We start from the raw sequence: 26,446 nt of genomic DNA, 5'->3' as shown, positions 1-26,446 counted from the left end.
GTTCCCATTGAACATATATATATTTGTGATAATAGATTTTACCAGTAAAGCATAAATAAAATGGCTTGCAGCTAAAGAATTTCTTATTCCATTGCAGTTTGTACCTGTTAGCATTATAATATGCAAAATTAATGTAATGTCTTCTAGTTTGAGAAAAATCAAAAGATGCAAAATCACTTGGACAGATGGAAAAAATAAGATACCACTGAGCATTGTAAGTTCACACTAAAAGTGTTAGTGTTTAGTTAAATACACTGTTTCTGTGGCTTTTCACTTAGCAATTATCACTTTATTACAGTTTAGCTAATTCTGGCCTCACATTTTAATGCCTTCTGGCATCAAAAGGTGAATCTTTTCAAAAGTCTGATATAAGTGGTGATGAATGTGAGAGACACTTTGTTTAAACTTACAAAACATTAATTATCTAAATAAACAGCTAATTTTTAAACAAGTCTTAATTTGGAAGGACACAGAAATCCTTTCCTAGCCCTAAAATCTCATTAATTTGCACCTCACTAATTTTAAGATTGTAAGAATAGTGACAGACTGAAATTCACATTTATCTATGAAAAAAGATGTTGTGTTTCAGGTAAGATGGTTTAAAATAATAAAGAGGCCAATCTGTAGGTTCACATGGGGACACAGGAAGTGACCACAGACCCAGGATCTGAATCAAATGTAACAACCAGACCAGTTCATTTAATATTTATGACTTCCTAACTGATATGTTAGATGTTAGAACATACTTGACTTCTTCCCAAGAACAGGTTTTAGTGTGGCAGGGATATTGAAACATAAATACAGGAAGTTAAATGTGACAAAATAAAAGTCAGGATGGTGACATTCATTCACAGGATGCACCAGAAATAATTTGCCATATTTCTTTTCCAGTGCTTAAGGGCTATTTGTAATTATGTGTTTAATTATTTCTTGTCTGACACTCCAACTGGAGTATACAGGCAAGGACCGCACCGTCTGTACCTCTAAAAGTGCCAGCATTCTGTAGAGCTGTCCAGAGTTCTCTAAAATGAAGACATCATAGACACCACCACACGGACAGAAGTCCCACAACTCAGTCTCTATATATTTCTAATCTGAGTCACGCTAATAATTTCCTTCTACTTTCCCTGGCTAATTTGAAGGTTACCATTTCTTGCAGTCCTTTATCATGATCTTGTTCTCCTTTACCAGCCACTCCATTGTGTAGCACTTCTGCTCCCCTTCAGAACCTTGTAACAAACCAAACCTCGCAGGCATGCTGTATCCTCTGCGAAATGTTCTCCGGGTTTTATGGAAAGGTTTAGACCAGGATCTTCTGTTTTTCCTCTCCTTTTAAATGTAGGCACAGCATTCATTAGACTACCATCCTTTAACCTCTTATATTTTTTTTAAAAGATTTTATTAATTCATTTGAGACAAGGAGATACAGAGACAGAGAGCATGAGCAGGGAGAGAGGCAGAGGGAGAGGGAGAAGCAGGCTCCCTGCTGAGCCAGGAGCCGGATGTGGGGCTGAATCCCAGGACCCTGGGATCATGACCTGAGCCGAAGGCAGACGCCCAACCAACTGAGCCACCCAGGCGCCCCTTATATTTTTTTCTTTTGAACATTTGATAGTTTATCCCCTCTTATTCAGCTCTATTGTTGTCTACTCATATATGCTATGAAAATTGATGGAAGTGATGGACCTCATTCTATTAAAAGGCAACTCAGCAGAGAGCAATTTTTTTTTTCTTCTTTGGGACTCTGGTGCTGAAGATTTAGTTAATCTCACTTATTTCTTGGCACATTCATTCTTCCATGCAAATCCATTCCCTTTACTTACATATTCCCTTTCATACTCACGTCTCATTCCCCTCCCACCATGTGCAGCCATTTGAATGAGGTTTTTGTGTATCATTTAAGTGTGTTGTTTCACACTATGTCCTTTTATGTGTATGTATTTTAATTTATGCTAACCCTGTTCCTGGCCATATCCCAGGGAAATTCTCACACAGAACCAAGACGGGACAGGTACAGAGTATTCGTGGCAGGATTGTTTCTAAGGGCTGAGAGAGGGGTGCAGCTGGGCTTGCTCACTGGGAGAGCAAACAGCAAATCTGTGTAGGTGCACCATGGAGCGCTCTACTTCACAGCAGATTACACAAATACACCCGAATGCTGAGGGATTTTAGAAACCATGCTTACTGAAACTAGAGAAGGAGATTTTTTTTTTTTAAAGTATTTTCTAGATCTGTGACTGTGATTAAATGTTAAAAAAAGGCAGGAGAAATTATAAACTCCCTCTAGGTTCTGAAATTTTGACACAATGTATGGTATAGTTAGCAAGATAAAGAAATGGAGTTAGATATGAAAGTAAACTGATGTATGCCTTTACTAATGGTGTGATCTTGGCATTTAGCCTCTATGAGATACACTTTCCTCATCTATAAAATGAAGAATAATGTATAAGATTACCTAAATTTAACCACTGAAATGTGTGTAGGTTTCTTAATAAAACCTTGGGAGGAAAGAAACACTATACCTTAAATATGAAAAAAAAATGCATAAGTGATCTAACTAGGTCTTGGGTCAAATGTTCCGCATTTAATTTAATGTTACAGTATTTAACAGTGCTTAATTGAATATTCCAGTATTTAACATATAATATTTAACCTAATTTTTATTATAAACTTCTAATGGCTGTGATCATAATTTATCAATATAAATATTAATATAATGATTTCATGTAAGTTTTACTACAACTTTGAAATTAGGTACCATAATTTTAGTAATTACAAAAATTTGAGATTTAAGCAAGGATATAACAAGACCCTGGTCACAGACAGGTAAGGAAGAGTTAAGATACCAACTTGGGTATTGTTAAAATAGGTAAAAACATATTCTGTTTTTATATATTATCATATTCTTTACATGGCAACAATACTTATTATGTGGGTTCAGCTATTTTTCCCCGCAAATGAAAATTTAAAAAGAAAATATTATTGAGTATCTTGGCTTTCATGTTCGATTACCAAGCATTTTGATAAAAGATTGGTGTTCCATATTCCTGGTGAGCCATTCAAAGGGAACACTTAGGGACATTTTTTTTTTCCTGTTCTAATCAGAATGTTCTCTTCATGCAAAAATCAGAATTGATTTCAATAATAAAATATTTCAAATAATATTCCAGTAAGATGAAAATAAAACAAGGGACAGTTTATCATGTTGCCAGAAGTAAAATTCTAAGTTTTCTTATACACAATATATAATAGGAAATAGTGACATCTTTACGGTATTGAAGTTATGTTCAAAAGAAAACAAATGTCAAAGGTAGACTTAGATTTAAATGTTTTCTAACTTTCTAAAATAAAAATCATATTAGTTTTCACAAGTGATATTTTAAATTGTATCTTTTTCAAAGATTTGTCAGGGCTTTTTATTAGAAGACATTTTGGTTACCTAACTAATATAGAAAGCTAAATTATTTATTTTTAGTGTTGCTCAATCTAGAACTCTTTTTAAAAGGAATGACTACTTGTATTTAAAAACTCAGCTTTAAGCCTATGAAATTCAAAAAAATTTTAATTCTAGCAGAGTTAACATATGTTGGTATATTAGTTTCAGGTGTACAATATAGTGATACAACAATTCTATAAATTACTCAGTGCTCATCATGGTAAGTGTACTCTTAATCCCCATCACCTATTTCACCCATCCCCCACCCTCCTCCCTTCTGGTAACCATCAGTTCTCTATAGTTAAGAGTCTTTTTCTTGTTTTTGTCTGTCTTTTCCTTTGTTTTATTTCTTAAATTCAACTTATGAGTGAAATCATATGGTATTTGTCTTTCTCTGATGGGCTTGTTTCACTTAGCATTATACGTTCTAGATCCATTCATGTTGTTGCGAGTGGCAAGAATTCTAGGACTATAAATATAAGACAAAAATTTATATTGGCACAAATTATCAAGAAATACTGAGCAGTTTTGTTTTTTTCTTTTTGTGGGAGAAGAATGAATAGGTTTTTTAAATTCAAGATGGATAAATTTACCTGATTTTATATTTTAAAATATGTATAAACTGGGCTAATTACATTTGAATAAAGATATATGAATAATTATAAGCATAGGATGTTTCCTATAGTAGAAATTTATGAATATTCGGTTTTTCCTTGTATCACCAGTACTGAGAATTTTAGGGAAAGCTCAATAAATATTTTTGAAGTATTGAATAAACATAATTTTTTATAAAGATTTATATAAATATTTTTAAGTAGTGTATATTGAGTTATATGTGGTTTTGTATATTTTGGCTATTAACACCTTATCAGATATGATTTACAACTACTTCTTTCCCATTATCATTGTCTTTCACTTTGTTTCTTTTGCTGTGCAGAAGCTTTTTAGTTTTATGTAGTCCTAGTTGTTTATTTTTATTCTGTTCCTTGTGTTTTAAGTATCCTATCTAAAGAATCACTGCCAAGACCATGTTAGGAGCTTTTATTCCTATGTTTTCTTTAAGGAGTTTCATGGTTCAGGTCTTACATTTAAATCTTTAATCCATTTCTAGTTAATTTATGTAAGTTTTATAAGACAGAGGTCTAAGCTTCATTCTTTTACTTGTGAATATCCAGTTTTTCCAGCACAATTTATTGAAAAGATTGTCTTTTCTCTACTGAGTATTCTTGTCTCCCTTGTTAAATATAAGGTGACTATATGCTTAGGTTTATTTCTGGGCTCTCAATTCTGTTCCATTGATCTGTTGTCTGTTTTTATGCCAGTACCATATGGTTTTGATTAATACAGCTTAAAATTAGGAAGTGTGATGCCTTTCCCCTTTGTTCTTCTTTCTCAGGATTCTTTTGGCTATTTGGGATCTTCTGTGATTCCATATAAATTTTATAATTGTTTTTTCTACTTCTGTAAATAATGTTATTCAAATCGTTATAATGTTTGTATTGAACCTACTTTGGTAGTATGAAAATTTTAAAAATATGAATTCTTCCAATCTATGAACATGGGATACCTTTCCATTTATTTGTGTCTTTTATTCCCTTCAATATCTTGTAGTTTACAAATAGAGATCTTTTCCCTCTTTGGCTAAGTTCATTCCTAAATATTTTATTGTTTTTGATGCTATTGTAAATGGGATTTTTTTTCTTATTTCTTTTTCAGATAATTTGTTGTTAATGTCTGGAACTGCTACCAATTTTTATGTTAATTTTGTATCCTGAAACTGTATTGAATTTATTGATTAGATCTAACAGTTTTTTTTGTGTGGAGTTTTTAGGATTTCCCTATATAAGATTATGCCACCTGCAAATAAAGACAATTTTACTTCTTCTATTCCAGTTCTGATGCCTTTCTTTTTCTTTTCTTGGTTGCTCAAGCTAGGACTTCTGGTATTATGATGTATAGGAGTGCTGAGAGTGGGCACACTTGTTTTGTTCCTGTTTTTAGAGGAAAATCTTTCAACCTTTCACCATTTAGTATGATGAAAGCTGTGGACTTATATATGGCTTTTATTATGTTTAGGTACATTCCTTCTGTACCTAATTTGTTTAGAGTTTTTATCATGAATGGGTGTTTCATTTTCTCAAATGTGTCTATTGAGATGATCATATGATTTTTCTTTCATTCTATTAATGTATCACATTGCTTGATTTGATTATGTCAAACCATCCTGGCATCCCATGTGTAATTCCACTTGATCGAATGATCCTTTTAATATGCTGCTGACTTTGCTTTGCTAGTATTTTACTGAGAATTTTTGCATCTATATCAGAAATATTGTTCTGTTGTTTTCTGGTAGTGTCTTTCTCTGGCTTTGGTATCAGGGCGATGCTGGCCTGATAAAATGAGTGTAAAAACCATTTAGTCTTGGGTTTTTCTTCACTGGAGATTTTTGATTACTGATTCAATGTTGTTAGTATTAATTGATCTACTCAGACTTTCTATTTCTTCCTGAGTCAGTCTTGGTTGGTAGTTTGTTTATAAGAATTTTTTTTCCATTCTCGGTTGTCCAGTTTGTTGGAGTACAGTTGTTCATAGTAAACTCAAGATTCTTTGTATTTCTGTGATGTCATTTGTAATGTTTCCGTTTTCATTTATAATTTTGTTGATTTGAGTTCTGTTTTTGTCCCCCCCCCCCCCAGTCAGTCTAGTAAAATTTTACCAATTTTATCTTCTCAAAGAACCAACTCTTAGTTTGGTTAGTCTCATCTATTGATTTCCTTTTCCCTATTTCATTTTTTTCTGTTCTATTCCTTATTACTTCCTTTTTTCTACTAACATTGGGCTCAGTTTCTTCTTTTTCTAGTTCCTTAAGGTGTAGAATTAGGTTGTTTGGGATCTTTCTTGCTTCTTAATGTGGGCATTTACTGCTATCAGCTTCCCTCTAAGACCTGCTTTTGCTGCATCCGATAAGTTTTGGTATTTGTGTTTTCCTTTTTTTTTTTTTTTTTAAGATTTTATTTATTTACCTGAGAGAGAGAGAGAGAGAGAGAGAGAGCGAGCTAGTGAGGAGAGGTTTAGAGGGAGAGAATTCCAAGCAGACTCCGCACCAAGCCCAGACGGAGCCCGATGTAGGGCTCAATCTCACAACTCTGAGATCATGACCAGCCTAAACCAAGAGTCAGATGCTTAACTGACTGAATTACCCAGGCACCCGGTTATTTGTGTTTTCATTTTTGTTCATCTCAAGATGCTTTGTTTCCCCCTTTATTTTTTGATCCATTCGTTACTCAGGAGACTGTTGGAAAATTCACAAATACATGGAAATTAAACAATTTTCCTCCATTGATTTCAAGTTTTATACTAGTGTGGTCATAGAAGACACTTGGTATCTTTTGATGGTATGATTTCAAGCTTGAATTTGCTAATATTTGTTTCATGGCTTAACCTATGATCTATCCTAGAAAATGTTCCATGTGAACTTAAAAATATGTATTCTGCTCTTGCGAAATTAAATTGTTTACAGTGTTATTCAAATTCACCATTTCCTTACCGATTATTTGACTGGATGATCTATTATTGAGAGTGGGGTATTAAAATTTCCAACTATTCCTACAATTTTTTTTTTTAACATATAATGTATTATTTGTTTCAGAGGTAGGAAGGGAAAAATGAAAGGGGGGAAATTGGAGGGGAAGAGGAGCCATGAGAGACTATGGACTCTGAGAAACAAACTGAGGGTTCTAGAGGGGAGAGGGGTGGGGCGATGGGTTAGCCTGGTGATGGGTATTAAAGAGGGCATGTATTGAATGGAGCACTGGGTGTTATATGCAAACAATGAATCATGGAACACCACATCAAAAACTAATGATGTAATGTATGGTGATTAACATAATAAAATAAATAAAATCTCCAACTATTGCTGTTTATTTCTGGCTTTGCTTTATGCATTTATGTTCTCTGATGTTAGGTACATAGATACTAACAATTATTATCTTCTTGATATATTGACCCTTTTATCATTATATAATGACCTTCCTTGTCTCTTTTTACTATTTGTAAAGTCTGTTTTGTCTGATATTTGGGTAGCTATCTCTGCTTATTTGTGTCTTTAAGGATAAAGTCAGTGTCCTGTACGCAACATATCATTTAATCTTTTTTTAAAAATCCATTCAGCCATTCTATATCTTTTGATGATAGAATTTAATATGTTTTTATTTGATGTAATTATTGATAAGAACTTCCTATTGCTGTTTTGTTCATTGTTTTCTGGTTATCTTGCAGATCCATTGTTCTTATTTCTTCTCCTGCTATCTTGTGTGTGTGTGTGTGTATGTTTTGATGCTACGTGAGATCAATATCCTTTGACTTCTTTATCATGTTCTTATGTGTGAGTACTCCAGGTTTTTCCCTTGTGGCTATGATGAGGGTTACCTAAAATATTTTTAAATTATAACACCCTATTTTAAATTAATACCTAAGCTTTACACTTTTACTTCTTCTCTCCCTCACATTTTAGGTTATCGGTGTTACAGTTTACATATTTTTTTATATTGCACAATAACCATTTATTATGGTTAAGGTTATTTTTACTCTTTTAATGTTTAAAGTAGAGTTGTTAAATGCTTAATGCTCCACCATTACCATATTACAGATTCCAACTTTGACTATATATATACCATTACCAGTGAGTTTTATACTACCTTATGTTTTTATGATGTTAACTAACATTGTTTTATTTCCAATCATGGAACTCCTTTTAGCTAGTAGTGATGAATTTCCTCAGCATTTATTTGTCCCTGAAAGTCATTTCCTTTCAATATTTTGAATATGTCACCCCATTCTTTTCTGGACTGAAAAGTTTCTGTTGAGAATCTACCAATTGTCTTATAGGGTCCCCTTGTATATAACTTCTCTCTTTTGCTGCTTTTAAAATAAGCTGTCTTTGATTTGACAGTTATGTGTCTTGGTGTAGCCCTATTTGGTTCAACCTATTTGGAATTTTTTAGGCCTCTTGGATCTGGATGTCTTTTTCTCTCTTGGGCTTGTAAAGTTTTCAGCCATTTTATTGCTTTAAATATTGTTTCTTCCCTTTTTCTCTTCTCCTGGAATTCCCATAATGTGAATTTTTTTTTCATTGTGTCCCAAGGCTTTCTTCTTTTTTCTTTTTGCTCTGGTGGATAATTTAAAACCCCTTATCTTCCAGGTCATTGATTCTTTCTTCAGCATGGTCCAGTCTGCTTCTGAAGTTCTCCATTGAATTCTTCAGTTCAGTGTGTTTTTCAACTCTAGGACTTCTCATTTTTTTATGGTTTCTATTTCTTTGTCAAACTTCTCATTTTGTTGATTCATTATTTTCCTTTTTATTTAGTTGACTGTGTTCTTGTAAGTTTACTACAATTCTTTAAGAGGATTATTCTGAATTTTTGCCTGACAGTTCATATATCTCCATTTCTTTATGATCAGTTATTAGAGCTTTGTTAGTTTCCAGTAGCCATTCTTCTTACTTTCTAAAGCAGTCTGTCTTGGTCTCTGTGCTGCAGGGTGGTGCTTCAGCCTCATTTTCATGTTCCAGGATTATCTCCATGATGTTTTGGCCATAAATAGTTGTTAGTTATTCTTCTTGTGAGGGGGAACAAAGTCAGGAATGACTTATGTTGCCATCTTGTTGGTGTCATGCTCTATAAATCAAAAATGCTTTTTCAGAGTTAAAGTAGTACATTGAATTCCAATTTGTATGTTCCAGGGCTGATTATCATATTTCAGGACACAACTGGACATAACTCTAGAAGAATCAAAGAGTAGAGCTGAATAAGAGAGTTGAGATCCATAAATCAGGACGTCAGAATGGAGGTAAGCCAGAGCTAGAATGTCAAACCTAGATTGAAATTATTTTGGTAGGTGATCCACACAAGATAATTCCAAAAGGGGTTTTCTAAACATGATTCTGAAGAATCCAGGAGCAGGGAGTCCTTGGAGTTGGCATACAATTATCACTGTCCCTCATAAAACCTTCTTGCATGGGTTTCTAAAGCAGAGAACTTTTGTTCTGACAGAGAAGACCGTTGTGATTCAATCAGGGCCTCAACTGAAAAGGAACTGGAATACTCAGCAGTATATCAAGAAAAAAAATCTAGTCTCAAAGCTGAGAGGTGATGTCTTGATCTCAGAATGAAGCAGAACACTTTAGAGGCTCAGTGTAAAGACAAATGATCAACAAATGTTTCAGAATGGTAATCCTGGGCTCCTTAAAATCTTCCTTAACTAAAGCCAGGAAACTCTCTAGAAAACAAATATGGAAATATATTAGTTCTGGAGGTGGGAGAAGAGAAGGAGGTAGAGACTGAGAATTTAAAATCTCCAAAATGACACCTATGGGTAGACCCCAAAACATTATGTCATATTTATTCTGTTGTGTATTTGTTATTTTTTCCACTTTATACATAGAAATAGACCTGTAGTCCCAATTCTCTAAGAACTTATATTCTAGAAAAAGAATTACAGAAATAGCATCTAAATGTACAATAAAAATAAGCATGGGGGGTTGGGAAGGTATCAGAAAGTGATCTGGGAAGTCCCACTCACCTTGCTGGGTAGTGTTTAAAAAATGAGCCAGTTTTTCTGTTCCTCAGCTATGTCAATCATGAATTGACAGAGTAGGATTAAATGAGGTTCACCTTCCACTTCTAGCATTTTTTTTTATTATTATGTTACGTTAATCACCATACATTACATCATTAGTTTTTGATGTAGTGTTCCATGATTCATTGTTTGCGTATAACACCCAGTTCTCCATTCTGTACATGCCCTCTTTAATACTCATCACCAGGCTAACCCATCCCCCCCACTCCCCTCCCCTCTAGAACCCTCAGTTTGTTTCTCAGAGTCCATAGTCTCTCATGGTTCATCTCCCCCTCTGATTCCCCCCCCTTCATTTTTCCCTTCCTACTATCATCTTTTTTAACATATAATGTATTATTTGTTTCAGAGGTACAGGTCTGTGATTCAACAGTCCTACACAATTCACAGCACTCACCATAGCACATACCCTCTCCATGTCTATCACACAGCCACACCATCCCTCCCACCCCTCACCACTCCAGCAACCTTGATTGTTTCCTGAGATTAAGAATTCCTCATATCAGTGGAATCATATACATGCCTTCCTCTGATTGACTTATTTCACTCAACATAATACCCTCCAGTTCCATCCACGTCATTGCAAATGGCAAGATTTCATTCCTTTTGATGGCTGCATAATATTCCATTGTATATATATATACACACCACATCTTCTTTATCCATTCATCTGTCGATGGACATCTTGGCTCTTTCCATAGTTTGGCTATTGTGGACATTGCTGCTATAAACATCGGGGTGCATGTATCCCTTCAGATCACTACATTTGCATCTTTGGGGTAAATGCCCAGTAGTGCAATTGCTGGATTGTATGGTAGCTCTATTTTCAACTTTTTGAGGAACCTCCATACTGTTTTCCAGACTGGCTTCCAGCTTGCATTCCCATCAGCAGTGTAGGAGGGTTCCCCTTTCTCCGCATCCCTGCCAACATCTGTCATTTCCTGACTTGTTAATTTTAGCCATTATGACTGGTATGAGGTGGTATCTCACTGAGGTTTTGATTTGGATTTCCCTGATGCCGAGCGATGTTGAGCACTTCTTCATGTGTCTGTTGGCCATTTGGATGACAACTGACAGAATGGGAGAAGATATTTGCAAATGACATATCAGATAAAGGGTTAGTGTCCAAAATCTATAAAGAACTTAACACCCAAAGAACAAATGATCCAATCAAGAAATGGGTAGAAGACATGAACAGACATTTTTCCAGCATTATTCTTTAGAACTTTTATTCAAAGCTAATATAAACTCATACTATTCAAAATTTTTAAATCGTCAAATTTTCCACAGCTGTTTTGTAATGTCCTCTCAGAAGTGTTAAACAGGGCTCACGAGATCTTTAGAGTTCCTTCATTAGAGGTGGACTACAGGACCCATTGTTTGAGGCAACGTGATGGTTTAGATGACTTTAGCAAATGTTTTTCATATCCATGATCCTATGGAAACAGTTTGCTCCTTGACTTTATTAAAATGGTTTTTCAACTCTAATACATCATAAAACAATGCAAAGCACATTTTTAAATTTTCTTGATTGCCATAAGCACATACCCTTTATAGGCACTCAGTTTTTATTATATCAATGTATATAATTTTAGAAATGGAATTTTCTATATGCAACAGGCAAGACTCATTTTGATGGTTTTGCATGCTACGTCCAGGTGTAAATCATTTGGAACATTAACTTTTTAACTTTAAAGCTCTGGCAGTTTAAAATCTTGTTCAATGTGCAGTTTTACACTTTATGACATCAGCAAAATTTTAGAATAGTGGCAGATTGATGGAGAAGGTAATCTTTGTTTTAGTCAAATTAAAACTACTTCATAGTGAAAGTATTCCATATTTAGTGATAGAATTTTTTTTCCTTAAGCAGTACATATGTGCAGTATTGCTGTGATTGACAGATAACCAGGGACTATAACATAAATTACCAATAAGTGAACTGTCATTCATCCTACACATGAATTTTTGCATGAAAAGCTACTGTGTACTAAGGTCTTACCAAGTGCCATGTCCTAATTAAGTAGCAATGATACAATGATGATGTAAAAATGCAACAATGGTGATATCTATACATATATCTGATTATATATCTCAGTAATAGAGATATACATATCTGATATATATAAATATATATCTGAGATGTATTTATGGTATAGATGTGCATACGTGCATATAAACATACATATGTATTTATACATATACATGCATAAAGATTTTATGTATAAAATGTTTAAAATGAGCTTCCTTTTAGCACACATTCCATTGCTGCTACTAAAAATTTCAATCCATCCCTTCACAACAAAAATCCTTGAAAGAAATATATTTATCTTTCTAAATCCCAGCAGGGATAGTCTGACTAGTTCCCCTTTAACAAAAGAAAAGATGTCAAGATCACAAATGTTTCCCATACGTCTAAAGCCAATAGTTCATTCTCAGTCTTCATCTTTCTGGAAATATCATGATTTGACACACCCAGTCAGTCACCTTCTTAAGCTAATTTACTTACTTGGATTCTAGAAAAAGTAGTGTTTCTTGTTTCTTGTACAATCTTCTGTTGTACTTGTTGATCTCTGTTGATTTCTCTTCATGTCTCCAATTTGGCATGCATGAGGGTCTCCAAAGTTATCCCTCTGTTTTTGCTACACTCACCACAGAGAGGTTATCTTTAACCCTCATGGCTTCAGAATCCATCTTTATGTTGATCTGTCTCAAATTTATACCTTCAAACTTGCATCTCTAGCTATTCCAGTGCTCAGGCAAAATAGTTGACTCATTTTTAGCTCTTCTTTCTCCCCTACTCCATATAAAATCAATCCACACGTTCTTGAAGTCTCTTATTTCTAATATATCACAAATGTGACCACTTATCACCAACCTCATGACTGCCAGTCTTGCTCAAGACACCATTATCTTTTGTCTATTCCACACTAACACAAGATGTTAATAGGAAAAAGTGGGGTGGGGGAGGTGGGCAGCAGAGGGGTTACATGAGAATTCTTTACTTTCCCTTCAATTTTTATGTAAACCTAAAACTGCTCTAGAAAATAAAGTCTGCTAAAAGTCCCTAAAACTCCTACATGCTAAAATTCTATTAAACATCTCTAGCATTACAGCATTTACTTCAGTACCTATACTACCACACTGCATTTTAAGTACTAAGCAAACAAAATTAAACACTTCATGGCATATTGCCTTCTAGAAGAATATGGTCTTTGGGGGGGAAAACCCTCAATTTTAATCAATAATGTTCAAAAGGAGAAATATACTCACATTACTAAATTGAGGTGTATAATAAGTAGTGTTGTCTTATGTAAGTATAATAACTGGTATTCTATAGTGATGGCTATTTTTCACAAAATTCCCTGAATAACAGAGTGAACTAATAGCCCAGGACATTCTAGTCCTTAGCTAATACAACATTTCTTTGATGTTTATGATTTCTGTTACATAAAATATCCAGCATAATCTTAATGTAAAATAATAGTTTTATCAGTTTATATTTACTCAAATATAGGAAAAATTAGAATTCCAAAGAGTTACATGATTTTTATCTCACCAAATAGATGTAGAAAGTTTTACACTGGCCTCTCCACAAAGAATGTGTCCACTCAATGGCCTAGGTGTGGAGGGCAAAGTGGATGTGTGTAAACAAGATCACCAATAGCACTCAGGAATTTTTCCAATCCATATCCCACTTCACTTATATGCACTTAAGGCATGTTTGTTTGCTTTCATTTACTCACTTATCTTTAGTTCTTTATCAAGAGGCTAAGTGTGGTAGGACGTGCACACTATTAATGGAGGAAATCTCCAAAACTTTATACAGGTAGTCTTAGATGAATTGAATAGCAGCATTCCAAGCTAGGGTCTTTTAATGCTCTTTTTAAGTTTTCATTTAAATTTCAGTGAGTTAACATATAGTATAGTAATAGTTTCAAGTCTACAATATAGTGATTCACAAGCTGTTGTCTTTTAAAGCAGATATTGTTGTGTGGCATTCTTAACATGAGAAGTCTTCATTCCTGAGCAGGTTGGATGACCTGCTTCTCCATTTCCATGTAATCTACATGCAAGGAAGTTTGTATCAGATACATGAGGATGTTTTTTCCATACTGTCTCTAGTAACTTCTAGCCAAATGCAAAGTAAACTAAATACATTAAGAGCTCATCCAACTTGGAATGTATTGTATTGAGAAAAGAACCTTCAAACTAGGAATTCCCAACGCTGGTGGTCCTACAGAATCTTTCTGGAGCTTCTGTGAGGTCAAAACTACTTCTGTAATAAAGATGTTTTTCACTCTTTTCATTATATTGACTTTGAATTGATAGCTCAAAATAAATAGCAGAGCAGTTGGTTCCAGTGACTCAGATTGTAGGAGAGATTATGCTCAAAGAAATGTGCAAAGAAATATTTTGAAATTTTGGAATGCATATTACTCTACTGAAAGAATGCTTACTATTTTATCATTAGTTTTCATATGTCAGAATTGGATTTTCATTTTAAGGAATATGCTTTAGGTACTGGTCATCTGTCTTTATCCTATCAGCACTAACGAGTCTACTTTGACTTTTGTAATATCACTAATGCTATGACTGGAAGTGGTGTGTTGAAATAAAAATATGCCAACTTTATTCTAATTATTTAGTGGGAGAAATGTTTTCTTTATATTTCAAGACTGCATAAAGTTTGTAAAACATGACATTTTCCATTTACTATTTCTTGTTGTCAAAGTAGCTTAACCATGACAACAGGGAAAAATCATGAACTTATTTTTACTAGGAATATGTAAAATACTTAAACATTTTTTACATTTAAACACTTATCCTAATGTGCCAGTTAACTCCTCTTTTCTCTTGTCTTCAGCAATTTAGTTACTGCCGCAAATGCTGATTATTCCAGATAGCAGTCATCAACATTATTCAGAGGAAATTAATGGAAGTTTCTTGAGGAATTATCTGGAAAGATATGGCTATAGGTCCAGTTACATAATAATCAAATTTATAGTAGACAAATGCAGGAATTTTGGAGCTCAGAAGCTTAAACATAATTCAACAAACAATGAGGTGTCCATATCTGTTTCCAAAACAGTTTTAGAAACATTGCAGTTTGGGAATCCCTTAAGGTTCTTTGAAACTTTCATGGGAATGTATCCAATAATCATGCTCATAGGTTATACATGCAAAAGTTCATTTACAAATCCATATAAATCTTTTCTTAAAATGAAGTATATATTTCAGTATAAGGTTTTCTATTTGAATCTTATTCAATGGAAGAAAGATTTAGTTTGTCCTGTCTTATTTTCTATTCCAGGAAAGAAGCCCATATAAAAGCTTTTAGGTACCTCTGACCTAAGGGTATTCATTCAAGAAGTTGCAGGGTAAGTAACTTCACCTGCATGCTTTTGTCATTTTGGAAATTATAATCTGGAAAAATATGTGTATTGTGGAAGAAAATATTTCTTCCTGTTATCATACATTACCCATCTTTCATTATAGCTCCTTTTAGAGATTTAGGGGTTCACTTTTAAATTTAAACAAATGAATATTACATTACAATATCTTTTCTTTCCTCTGTGGGAAGCTAAGGATTAGTCCTTTGATTTATTTGTTTGCCGTTCTCTTCATTTGTATTCATTTCTGTATTACTTTTTTGTAGTCTACTTGTTTATAAAACACCTTTTTGAAGATTTTTTCCACTTTATCAATTTCATTTTGAAATAACTACTTCTCTTACTAATTTTGGATATCTAATTTTTGTATTAATAACATGAACATTAGTTGTAATCGATTAATTAAGAATACTTACTGGTTTTTAAATATTCCATTAGTTCCTAACTTCTTTTTCCTTTTTTTTTTTTTATTTTTGGATGCAGGTCATGGGGTTCTTAATAAAATTCCACCTTGTTGTGGAAACAGATTTTTGTCAGTGCCTGCCATACCATAGGCTATCTACACAGAGGACAGTCTTAATAACTGGGCTGAATTGCTAGAGTACAGAGCCAAGAGAGTTTCCGAATCATGTTTTTTGCTCTTTTTTTTTTTTTTTAAGTGGGCTCCATGCTGGGCTCATGATCCTGAGATCAAGACCTGAGCAGAGATCGAGTTAGATGCTTAACCCATTGAGGCACCCCCAAAACATGTTTTAATAAGTAAAATTAAGTTTTGTACTGAATCCTCTTGTTCTTAATGTTTAAATTCCTTTAGAGAGCTTCATAATTTTAATCCCATTTCACCTTTGATTTTTATAATTAATGTTTTCATAATTTCCTTTTTTTTGGATTAAGAGAATAAGGAGAAATAACTGGATTTTTATACCTGTATTCAACATTAGTTGGATATTAAGCCTGGTGGCTTATGATATGTGATAACAGATTGGAACTTGGGGAGATAATGGCAATTTTATTTCTTTGAGTTTCATGATGATGGAATTCATTCCAATATCCAAAGGCAAAGAGGCACATAGCCCAGTGCTCTTAAAAAGCTTCTTCTGAAAGTTGACATCTGTTGTATGTTAATTGAGTAAAATGAAATAGGAAAGGAGGGATTGTTGGTTCCCTGGGTACTTTATTAGTGTTCTCACTATTCAGATTCTCAAAGAAAAGTGGGGAATACGTATATCAGGTGATGATCAAATACAACTGCTGTTGTCATGAAAATTAATATTGATATTAGTTGACAATGTTTTGTCTTCCTTTGATGTTAGACAAGATATTGTTATTCCCTGCACAAACATTTTAGTATATTACTAAGGTTAAAGCAACTTGAAGTCAGTTTTAATAAAGATCCATATCAAAACCCTTGTGAAACACTATTACAAATTAAACATCCTTAATGTTTTGTAACACGTCTTTATGAGACAATTCTACTCTATGGAAAGAGATGCTCTATATTGTCTTCAATTTGGATAAAATTAACACCAATTAAGTGTCCCTTATCAAGATGCCACACCATGAACACTTGTAATATTGCTGCCCCAGGTGATCCCATAGAATCCTGAAGTGTTTTCTCAGCTACAAACTTGCCATATGATATCATTGCTTTGATTCTGCAGTTGCTATGGTACCCTGAACATATTCTCAGTATTAGTCCCTCAGGGCATAAATTAAGAAACACCAGCATTGTAGGATGTCAAGTGCTTAGCTCCCACTGGTCATGATGCTGGTTTAATTTATTGAAAAGAAAAGAAAACTAGCTCTGAGCTGGAATAAACTATTAAATAGAATCCTTTGTATATAAATACCAATAATCATATAAGATTATCTGGGTTGAAACATTTTAAAGCAATATCAATATTTTTTAGATTAAGGCATCAATGTCCATTTAAACTCCCAATTCTTGAGTATTTCAAAAGTTCATTATATAGAGATAATACTCTTAAGAGTTTTGGAATCATTGTTTGTATTCAATTGACTTCTTTTGTAGATACCCTAAAACTAATTTTTATTTGGCTTAATATTTACTTCTGTTTGTTTGCTTTAAGAACAAATTGGTATCTAAGTCACATACCACAAAATTCATTCATTTAAAGTGCTCAATTCAATGGTTTTTAGTAAAATCAGAGTTGTGCAACAATTACTATAATCTAATTTTAAAAGATTTGTCATCATCCCAGAAAGAAACTACCTACCCACCAGCAGCTATTGCCCATTCTCCCTTTACTAACCATTAATCTATTTTCTGTCTCTATGGATCTACCTATTTTGGACATTTCATGTAAATGGAATCATAGAACATATGACCTTTTGTGACTGGTTTCTTTCACTTAGTATAATGTTTTCAAGGTTCATCCACATTGTAGTATGGATCAGTTCTTTTTATGACCAAATAATATTCCATTATATGGACATACCACCTATCTTTCTCATTCTTCAGTTGATGAGTATTTGGGTTGTTTTCAGTTTTTGGCTATTATGAAAATGGTGCTATGAATATCTATATACAAGTTTTTGTGTAGATGTAGGTTACTTCCCTTGGAATTACTGGATCATATGACAATTCTTAATGTTTACATTTTTAAGGACTGTCAAACTACTTCCAAAAATGGCTGCAATATTTTATATTCTCACAAGCAATGTTTGGGGGTTCCAATTTCTCCACATTCTCACCAACACCTGTTAGAGTCCATCTTTTTCATTATAGCTATCCTGGTAGAGGTGACATGGTATCTTATTGTGGCTTTGATTTGAATTTCCTAATAACTAATGTTTTCATATACTAAAGGGTCACTTGCATATTTTCTTGGAAAAATATATATCCAGATACTTTGCCCATTTCTAATTGGGTTATTTGTCTTTGTTTTGTTTTTGTATATTCTGGACACAAGTCCCTTCTCAGATATAGGATTTGCAAGTATTTTCTCATTATGTAGTTGTCTTTTCAAATTCTCGGCACTTTTATTTAAAGCATAAAACAAATTGGTTTCATCAAAATTTTCTGTTTTCAATGCAATAGAGATTTACTACCATATTTTGTCCTAAGAGTTTTATAGTTTTAGGTCTTATATTTAGATGTATAGTACATTCTGAGTTCATTTTTATAAACGAGGTGAGGTGAGATAGGGGTTCAACTTCAATGTTTTGCTTGTGGATATCTAGTTGGCCCAGAACTATTTGTTGAAACGATTATTCTTTCTTATTGAAATAACATGCCAATATCCAGTTAACCACAAATGTAAGTTTCTTTCTGGTCTGTGGACACAAATTTTATTCCATTGAGCTAAATGTGTATCCTGCCAGTTAAAAATTGTGAATCCTATAGTTTTTGAGTAAGTGTTAAAACCAGGTAGTGCCAGTTCTCCAAAGTTATTATTCTCTTCTAATTCTTCTATTGTTTTCATACTTTTTTTTTTTTTTTGGTTAAGAATGTTATCCACATGTGCCTCCAAAACTGGCACTAAAGAACAACCACTTGGAAATTATTCTGGCTTTTGTTGCTGAGGCAAAACTGCCTCTGGAGAAATGATTGGTTCAAATCATTGGAAATGTTATTATCATTGCATGCACTATAAGGCTTTCATAGAGAAAATGGTCTCCAGGTTTCCAAAAATACAGTTTCCTTAAAATGGGAATATCTCAGATCTGAACCTTGTGGGGATTAAACCAATGTATTTATAAGCAGAAATTATACTTTTTGCTCTAAAAAACAAGTCACAGATTAAGTTATTTAGCTGAGATATACTCAGTTTCACTAACCTTATATTGACAACAATTGTATTGTCACCTTAGCTCATTAGAAAAGTTATAGTTTATAGAACCTCAAAGGTCAATAAATTATTTCAGCAGTGTTTCTATCCAGTGCTAGCTTCACTTTCCTCAAGCATCTTAACAACTGTCCAGGAGACACTGAAGCTACTTACTTTACATGGAAAAAACGTGGTAGAAATTTAGCGACCAGTTTCATGAAGCTTGAAAATTCTATGAAATTCAATGATATATGTATAAAAAAGTCAGTGAGGAAACAAATAATTCTGGTAAATCACACTTATCACAGGTTATAAAATCACACATTTTATATTCTATCAAAATGAGATCATATTAGATCATAAATAGATATTTAAATAAAATGAGATCTCAATTTTTGAATACCTTGGTAATAATTTGAAGTCACTGAATTTAAATCATTCGATAATTTCTATATAGGTAGGAATGCATTATTACATTTAAAGACTTAAAGTTAACGTTAACATTGAAAAATAGGTGGAATCATGTAACACAAACTATAAACTTCTCAAAATGCAACCACTTTCCATTAGAGATCAGTGAGTGAAGTTTTAGTAAAATATTCCTATTGATTTTTGCCTTTTTTTTTTTTAAGGAGAAGAGCATATTGTATAATCCTTAATAAAATGGTTCAGAATACTTCAGTTCCAATTATAAATATCTGTACAAGATTTAGTCTGTTAATTATTTGAAGTTGGCAAGTTGTCACACCCACTCATTGCTTACAAAGGCTCTGCATTACATGAGTTAGATTTAGGGAATTTGTGAATAGGATATTTACTTGAATTTGTGCCATCATTCCTTCTTACCTTCATCAAATTCCAGCCTGGAGAGATTATAAAGACATCCCACTGTGGATGCCCTGGAGCAGAGTTGGACCAGATTTGCCAGGAGGACTTGCCAGAATACTCCATGCTCAACCTGTCAGTTAAATTTCTGTGACAGGAATCAGTCCTGTTCAGTTGCTAATGGAAGGATGTATCAAAACTGATTATCAACTGTTTTCAGTTAGATTTAGATAAAGATTTATAATACAAGTAAAAATAGGATTTATGTACTGCCATGTGCAACATCTAACAAGCTTTCCTTTTCTAGCCTTTGTATTATTTTCCTTTCTTTGCAATGGTAGAAATTAGTATTTTCCAGAAATTGCAGCCTTTTTTTTTTTTTTCTGGCTGAAATCATTGTCTCCATATTACCAAGGCTTGGACTATAGTTTGGACCTTGTTATATTGCCAGTTTGACCAGATTATAAAGATACGGTTTGAACACATTTTTCTTGAATCATAAATTTTTGGGAATCTACCCAGGTTTTAGCCAGACTGCCTGGAGCTTTGACAGAGTAGCAGTAGGAACAAAGCAATTATTCTCTACTCACAATATATGTTGAATTGGATTTATCTAGCATGTAAAAGTTTTAGGATACTATTGATACAGAATTTTTTAAATTACAGCCTACTTTCTTGGCAAAGACTTAACAAGAAGGGAAGGGCATCTGTTGCTTTAACCCATCAATCATCCATTTATTCTTATTTTTAATATGTAAACACTATTTCAAGCACTAGAAATATACACATGAATAAAATGAATATCTTTTCTGCATGCAATTTACATTCCAGTGGAGAGAGACTAAGCTAATATATAAATCATATAACTGTTAGAAAAAAAATCAGTGTTCTTGCTTTGGGAACAGGTTGCAATATTAAATATGGAGTCTGGTCTCAGATGTGAGTAAATGCATGAAAGATGTTAATCATTCAAATATCTGTTGAAAGAAGATTCTAGGCAGAAGGAAGAATCAGTAGAAAGCCCCGAATGGGAATGATGATAAAATAGGGAAAGAAACCAGATGATATATGACCAAGCACTACATACTGATGCAACTATGTACATTCTTGAGCAGGTGAAAGAAAATGGGATCTAGTGCACAGCTGGGGGCAGAGAAAGTTAAGTATATATAAAGTATATATATACTTTAGTATTTATATAAATTGTATATAGACACACCCCATATATATGTATACACATGCTCATACAATATATGACTACACCATTATCAAGAAGTTCACAGTCTATAAGAGAAACAGAAAATGACCAGTATAGTTTGATAAGTATATAAATAACAGTTATAACTGAATATCTAAGGAAAGCTACATCATTCAAGCATGGGTAATTGTATTGACTTCTACTCACAGATTATTCCAAGGATGAGCATCATCAGTATCATCTGGGAACTTGGCAAAATGCAAAAATCTTGAGGCTTACCTGAGACCAACTGAATTATTTGCATTTTAACAGGACACTAAGGTAATTCATAAAGATGTTAAAGTTTAAGAAGCTTGTTTTAAAGGATTTTAGGAGTAGGGTGGTCCATTCCAGAGAGAAGATAGAATGTAAGTAAAGGCCTTGGAAAAGAAAAAAAGAGAACATGCCCACCACCAAACCCTCTGTGTTGTATGCTGAGAACTGCAGAAAGTTCAGGGTTGCTGGAGGAACAAAACAAAACAAAAAAAACCCTGCAGTTACCCTGGGAGGAGGTAATGTGAGAGAGGAAAATAGAAGAGGGTTTATGGGCTAACCTGGTCACTAAGATACATTCTGTAGCTACTGGAGGCTATTAAGGGATTTGTCTAGTGGGGCAATATGGTCTGCATTTTAGCCAAGTCCTTGAGGTAGCCAGATGAGGACTTAAGAAGGCCTGGATTACACCTTGGGCACTTTCCATTGTACTTAAAGCATCCTTGAAGTTACTTAAAAGTTTTTTTTTTTTTTTTTACTGTAAATTTATGAAAGCATGGCACAGATTTAGAAAATGTCAAAACTTCTAAACATAAAAGTTTTATGTTTAACGTGAGAAATGTCATACTCACAATATAAGGATTTATAAAAGCTAACTAAACTTTTTAAAGTCTACAGAATGTTCTATCAGAGTGATGGACTATAAATGTAATACTATAATTAAATGTAATACATTCAGGTCAATCTTTTTCATGATCATAATGAAAAATATTTGTACTAAGAGAGCTTTTATGTTTTTCTGGTATTTTTCAGACCTTTCACTAAATGATAAATAAAAAACCATCACTTTTGGTATACATTTCCAAAACCGATCACAAAACTTATTTACTCCAGGTACTCTAATTGTGAATATAACTTTTATGTATTATAGTATCATACTGTACTCAAACTTTTTTTCATGTAGTTGAATTGCAATATTCATTAAGCTAATAATACCAGTCTGTGATTAAGCTTTCTAAGTAGTTACCATATATCCCATATTACTATTCATATATTGAAATCTATAATGAAAGCATACAAGCTAAAAATTATGCCTTAAAGAAAAAAATTTCAAATAATATTTCTCATTCATAATTAAGTCATTTAGGAACTGTCCTTGGAACTCACACTGTAATGCCAAATAAGTGCTGTTTAGCCAAGTAGATATTTAGGAAAGAGGATTAAAATGTGAATTAAGCTGAGGTTCCAGAATATTATTAGGCAAACATTATTATTAGCCTATTACTTTATATGATCAAGAGAAAAATTAGTATATAATTGCACTCACATATTTTTGTCACCTTTACCTATTAAATTGATAACAATATTGATTTGAATAACTAACTTTAGGTAAAATATGATTAAAATGCAACATAAGCCTAACATATCTGTTATGTTATATTAACAAATGCAGACAAAATTAGAACTGCAGAAATGTAACAGTTCCATAAAAATTTTTTAATTCAATATTTATATAAAGTGGAAACTAAAAAAAGTGAGGTCTGCAAAGATCTATGAAAGTTTAAGAAGGGAGAATTTTTATGGTAAAAAGTAAACTTAGATTATATAAAAGTAGTTATATTAGGTGTATATGAACTTAAAAATTGTGGGTGTCAATAAAATGGGTATTACTAAAAATGTCTGAATGTTTGAAATTTAGAAACAATATTTAATTTTTATATACTTTAACAAAAATAATTGATAAAAAGAGCTTATAGAATGGTATTACCCCCATGAGGGTATGAAGAAAATAGCTTTTTTATTCTCCCTGGAAAATAATACCAACTTAACTATGTATAATTCTTTCTAATGTTTAAAGTGATTTAACTTGAATAACACTGGCCTAAGGGATTAGGGAATTGGGACCAGGTTTTTAGGAGTACTCTGACTTTGTACATAATAAGGAAGATTTGATTACTCTTACAATTTTGTTAAATACTAAAATTATTTTCTATGGTACAATAGAGCAGAAATCTGGAGAGGCAAGATTTTTGTCTTAAAGTTGCATATGCATGGAAATCTCCATAAGATTTTGAAATATTCCATTGAAGGAATAGGGTTGCTAGCAATTATTGTGAGGAAAAGGATGGTAAAACTAAAAATACTTAATGTTTAAATTGGAGAAACTCAATAATATTTGAAGAAGATATATTTTTATTTCAAAGCCAAGAACTCACACCTTGTTCAGAGTGTGCCAGGGTCCATCGCTTAAGCTTGCATTTCCAGAAACTTGATATTGTTTATGAACCAAGAGTTGAAGGAGACTCTTGCACACAGGGTTGTCCTTCAACTCACAAGGCTTGAGCATTACAACTTGTAACTACAGAGAGAGAATAAAATTTCAGTAGGATTAGATCATCACGTGTGCTGCACTTCTTGAAAATGTCTAATTTCTGATTCTACCATTTCTGTTACATTCTAGGCATCACCTTAAGTCTTGCTCTATTTTTAAAGTGACTTCCACATTTTACTGCATTAGCATTCCCAGTCACGATGATGCCATACGGTAGCTAAGCATTACTCATAATTGCAGGACTCAGAGTAACTCTAGACTTTAAAGATTTATTTATTTTATGGGGAGGTGGCAAAGGGAGAGAGTCTTAAGCAGACTCCACGCTGAGCATGGGGCCTGATCCAGGGCTCGGTCTCAGGACCCTGAGGTCATGACCTAAGCTGAAACCCAGAGTCAGATGCTGAACCAATGGTGCCACAAGAATTACTCTAGATTTTAATCATGATTATGCTTCTAATAAAACAAGTTTAGATTAGTTAACATATATTGAATACTTACTGCATACCCAGTACCACACTATGTATTTTATATGTAACATCTTACTTCATCTTCTTAACAAGCCTGTAAAATAAGTGCTAGTATTATAACCCTTCTAAACAAGAGGAATTTGAGACTCTCTGCATAAGAAACTTGCTGTATTACACAAATAAAAAAAATTAATGACGGTTTCATTTCAAAGCTTAAAGTCACATTTCAAAATGAAACCTTTAAAATAATTACCTTATATCAGAAAAAAGGAAAATGTCAACTAATTTTTAGGAATACAAGGAATGTTTAGCAAGATGTAAGTTTTATAAAATAATTCAGTTAATAAGATTTAATTAAATACTATACATCAACAAAATTTAGAAAAAAATTTAAATACCCCATTATAAATATATAAACATATATTATAAATAAATATAAATATAAAATTCTTATAAATAAAATGTAGTATACAATTCCTAATGAATAAGTATGTTCATGGAAATTAAAACATTAAATATTGAAATAATGTCAAATTATCCTATAAATATAATTCTGGGCTAAATACAAATCAGGTGGCTCATGGAAACATGAATAACTGTGTTGTTTCCAAAATTATGAAGAATCAATAATACCTTTTATATTTCTGAGGAAAAAAAGCTAGAAGAGAGCCTACCCTATTACATATAAAGGTTTATAATGCAGGCCCTAGAAATTCATAGGATAAAGGGACAAATAAAGTAACCCCCAAAAACAGACCCATAGATTTCATAGAGGAAATTTGATGCACAGAATATATAGAATTTTTATATCTGACAAATTTGATATATTTCCTCTATATAGAAAAGTAGATTGCATATCTATCTTACCTCATACATAAAAATTAACCCAGGGGCACCTAAGTGGGTTAATTAAGCATCTGACTTCATTTTGGCTCAGGTTGTGATCTCAGGGTCTTAAGATCAAGCCCTGCATCAGGGTCCATGCTGAATGCAGAGTCTGATTAAGACTCTCTCTCCCCGCCCCTCTCCCCGTGCTCGCTCGCTCGCTCTCTCAAATGACAAATGCAAAACTTTAACAAATTTTAGTACAAAATAGATTAATATTTCTCTAAACTGAGTAAGGAAGTATTTTTAGCATTTTTAAATACATTCTAATATAAGAAAATATTGACAAATTTTATTTAACAAAATATTCCTCAAAGATATCTTAAATAAAATGGAAAAATAAGTTATAAAGTTGATATATACTAGGTGGAGACACTTTATATTCATCCTTTGTTATAAGTGTTCCAAGATTATAATGTAATAATGTACAGATGAGAAAAAAAGGAAAATCTCCAAATAGAATGAGCGTAAATTGGAATAAACACAAAAGAAAACATTAAAGATGTATCAAATATGTTATTAACCAGATAGGCAAAGTTTTAGTATCTCACAACTTGTAATTGTTCATGAGAGGTAAATTACTAAACCATTTTAGGAGACATGATGGTATAATCTTATAAAATTAAACATTATAAAGTTATAACTTAGTAACTCTCCTCCTAGTTATCTCAAAAGAAAACTTTGCCCATATGCATCGGGAGGTATATACAAGGATATTCAGAGCAACACAAGGCTACAAACTAACACTGATGGACAGGAGGGTGGTTTAATGTCATAGCATATTTATGCAGTGCTATAATGCAAAACATATACAACCAATAGACTACAGTGAGACATAAATAAGTTTTAGCAACTGAATTAAAAAACAAGTATCTAAACATTGCATACAGCATGATAACCAAATTTTTGTATATTGAAGTTAAAATGTAATGTTTCCTTTAGTTGTTTTTAATATTTATATTTGCACATATACATACACTTAGCATATGTGTATGTATAAACACATGTTATGTTTAAATATATCTAAATATATATATTTATACATGTTAAAACTATATATTTTCAAAATCATGGGAATAGTAAGTACAAGTTCCAGTATAGTGACTGACTTAGGGGAGGAAAGGGTAGAAAAGGAGAGTGCCTAAATAGAAAGGATTTGTTCAAATACTCTAGACTCCATATAGATGTTTATTTTATTGAATACATGTATTAATTGTTATTGAAAGTAAATGAATAT

At 32.9% G+C, this 26,446-nt stretch overlaps 1 long non-coding RNA gene across 1 annotated transcript in view; it reads left to right on the top strand.

The window, feature by feature from the left end:
- Nucleotides 1–26,446, top strand: part of LOC118004561 — a 44,165-nt gene that overhangs the window by 5,789 nt on the left and 11,930 nt on the right. The window contains exons 2-4 of the long non-coding RNA XR_004677619.1: nucleotides 9,177–9,283; nucleotides 15,381–15,447; nucleotides 21,483–21,594. This is a non-coding gene — a long non-coding RNA (uncharacterized LOC118004561). The remainder of the gene's footprint in view (nucleotides 1–9,176; nucleotides 9,284–15,380; nucleotides 15,448–21,482; nucleotides 21,595–26,446) is intronic.

Source organism: Mirounga leonina, unplaced genomic scaffold, assembly GCF_011800145.1.
Source record: "Mirounga leonina isolate KUSES-001 unplaced genomic scaffold, KU_Mleo_1.0 Mir_93, whole genome shotgun sequence".
NCBI lineage: Eukaryota > Metazoa > Chordata > Mammalia > Carnivora > Phocidae > Mirounga > Mirounga leonina.
This window is presented reverse-complemented; position numbering and strand designations above follow the sequence as displayed.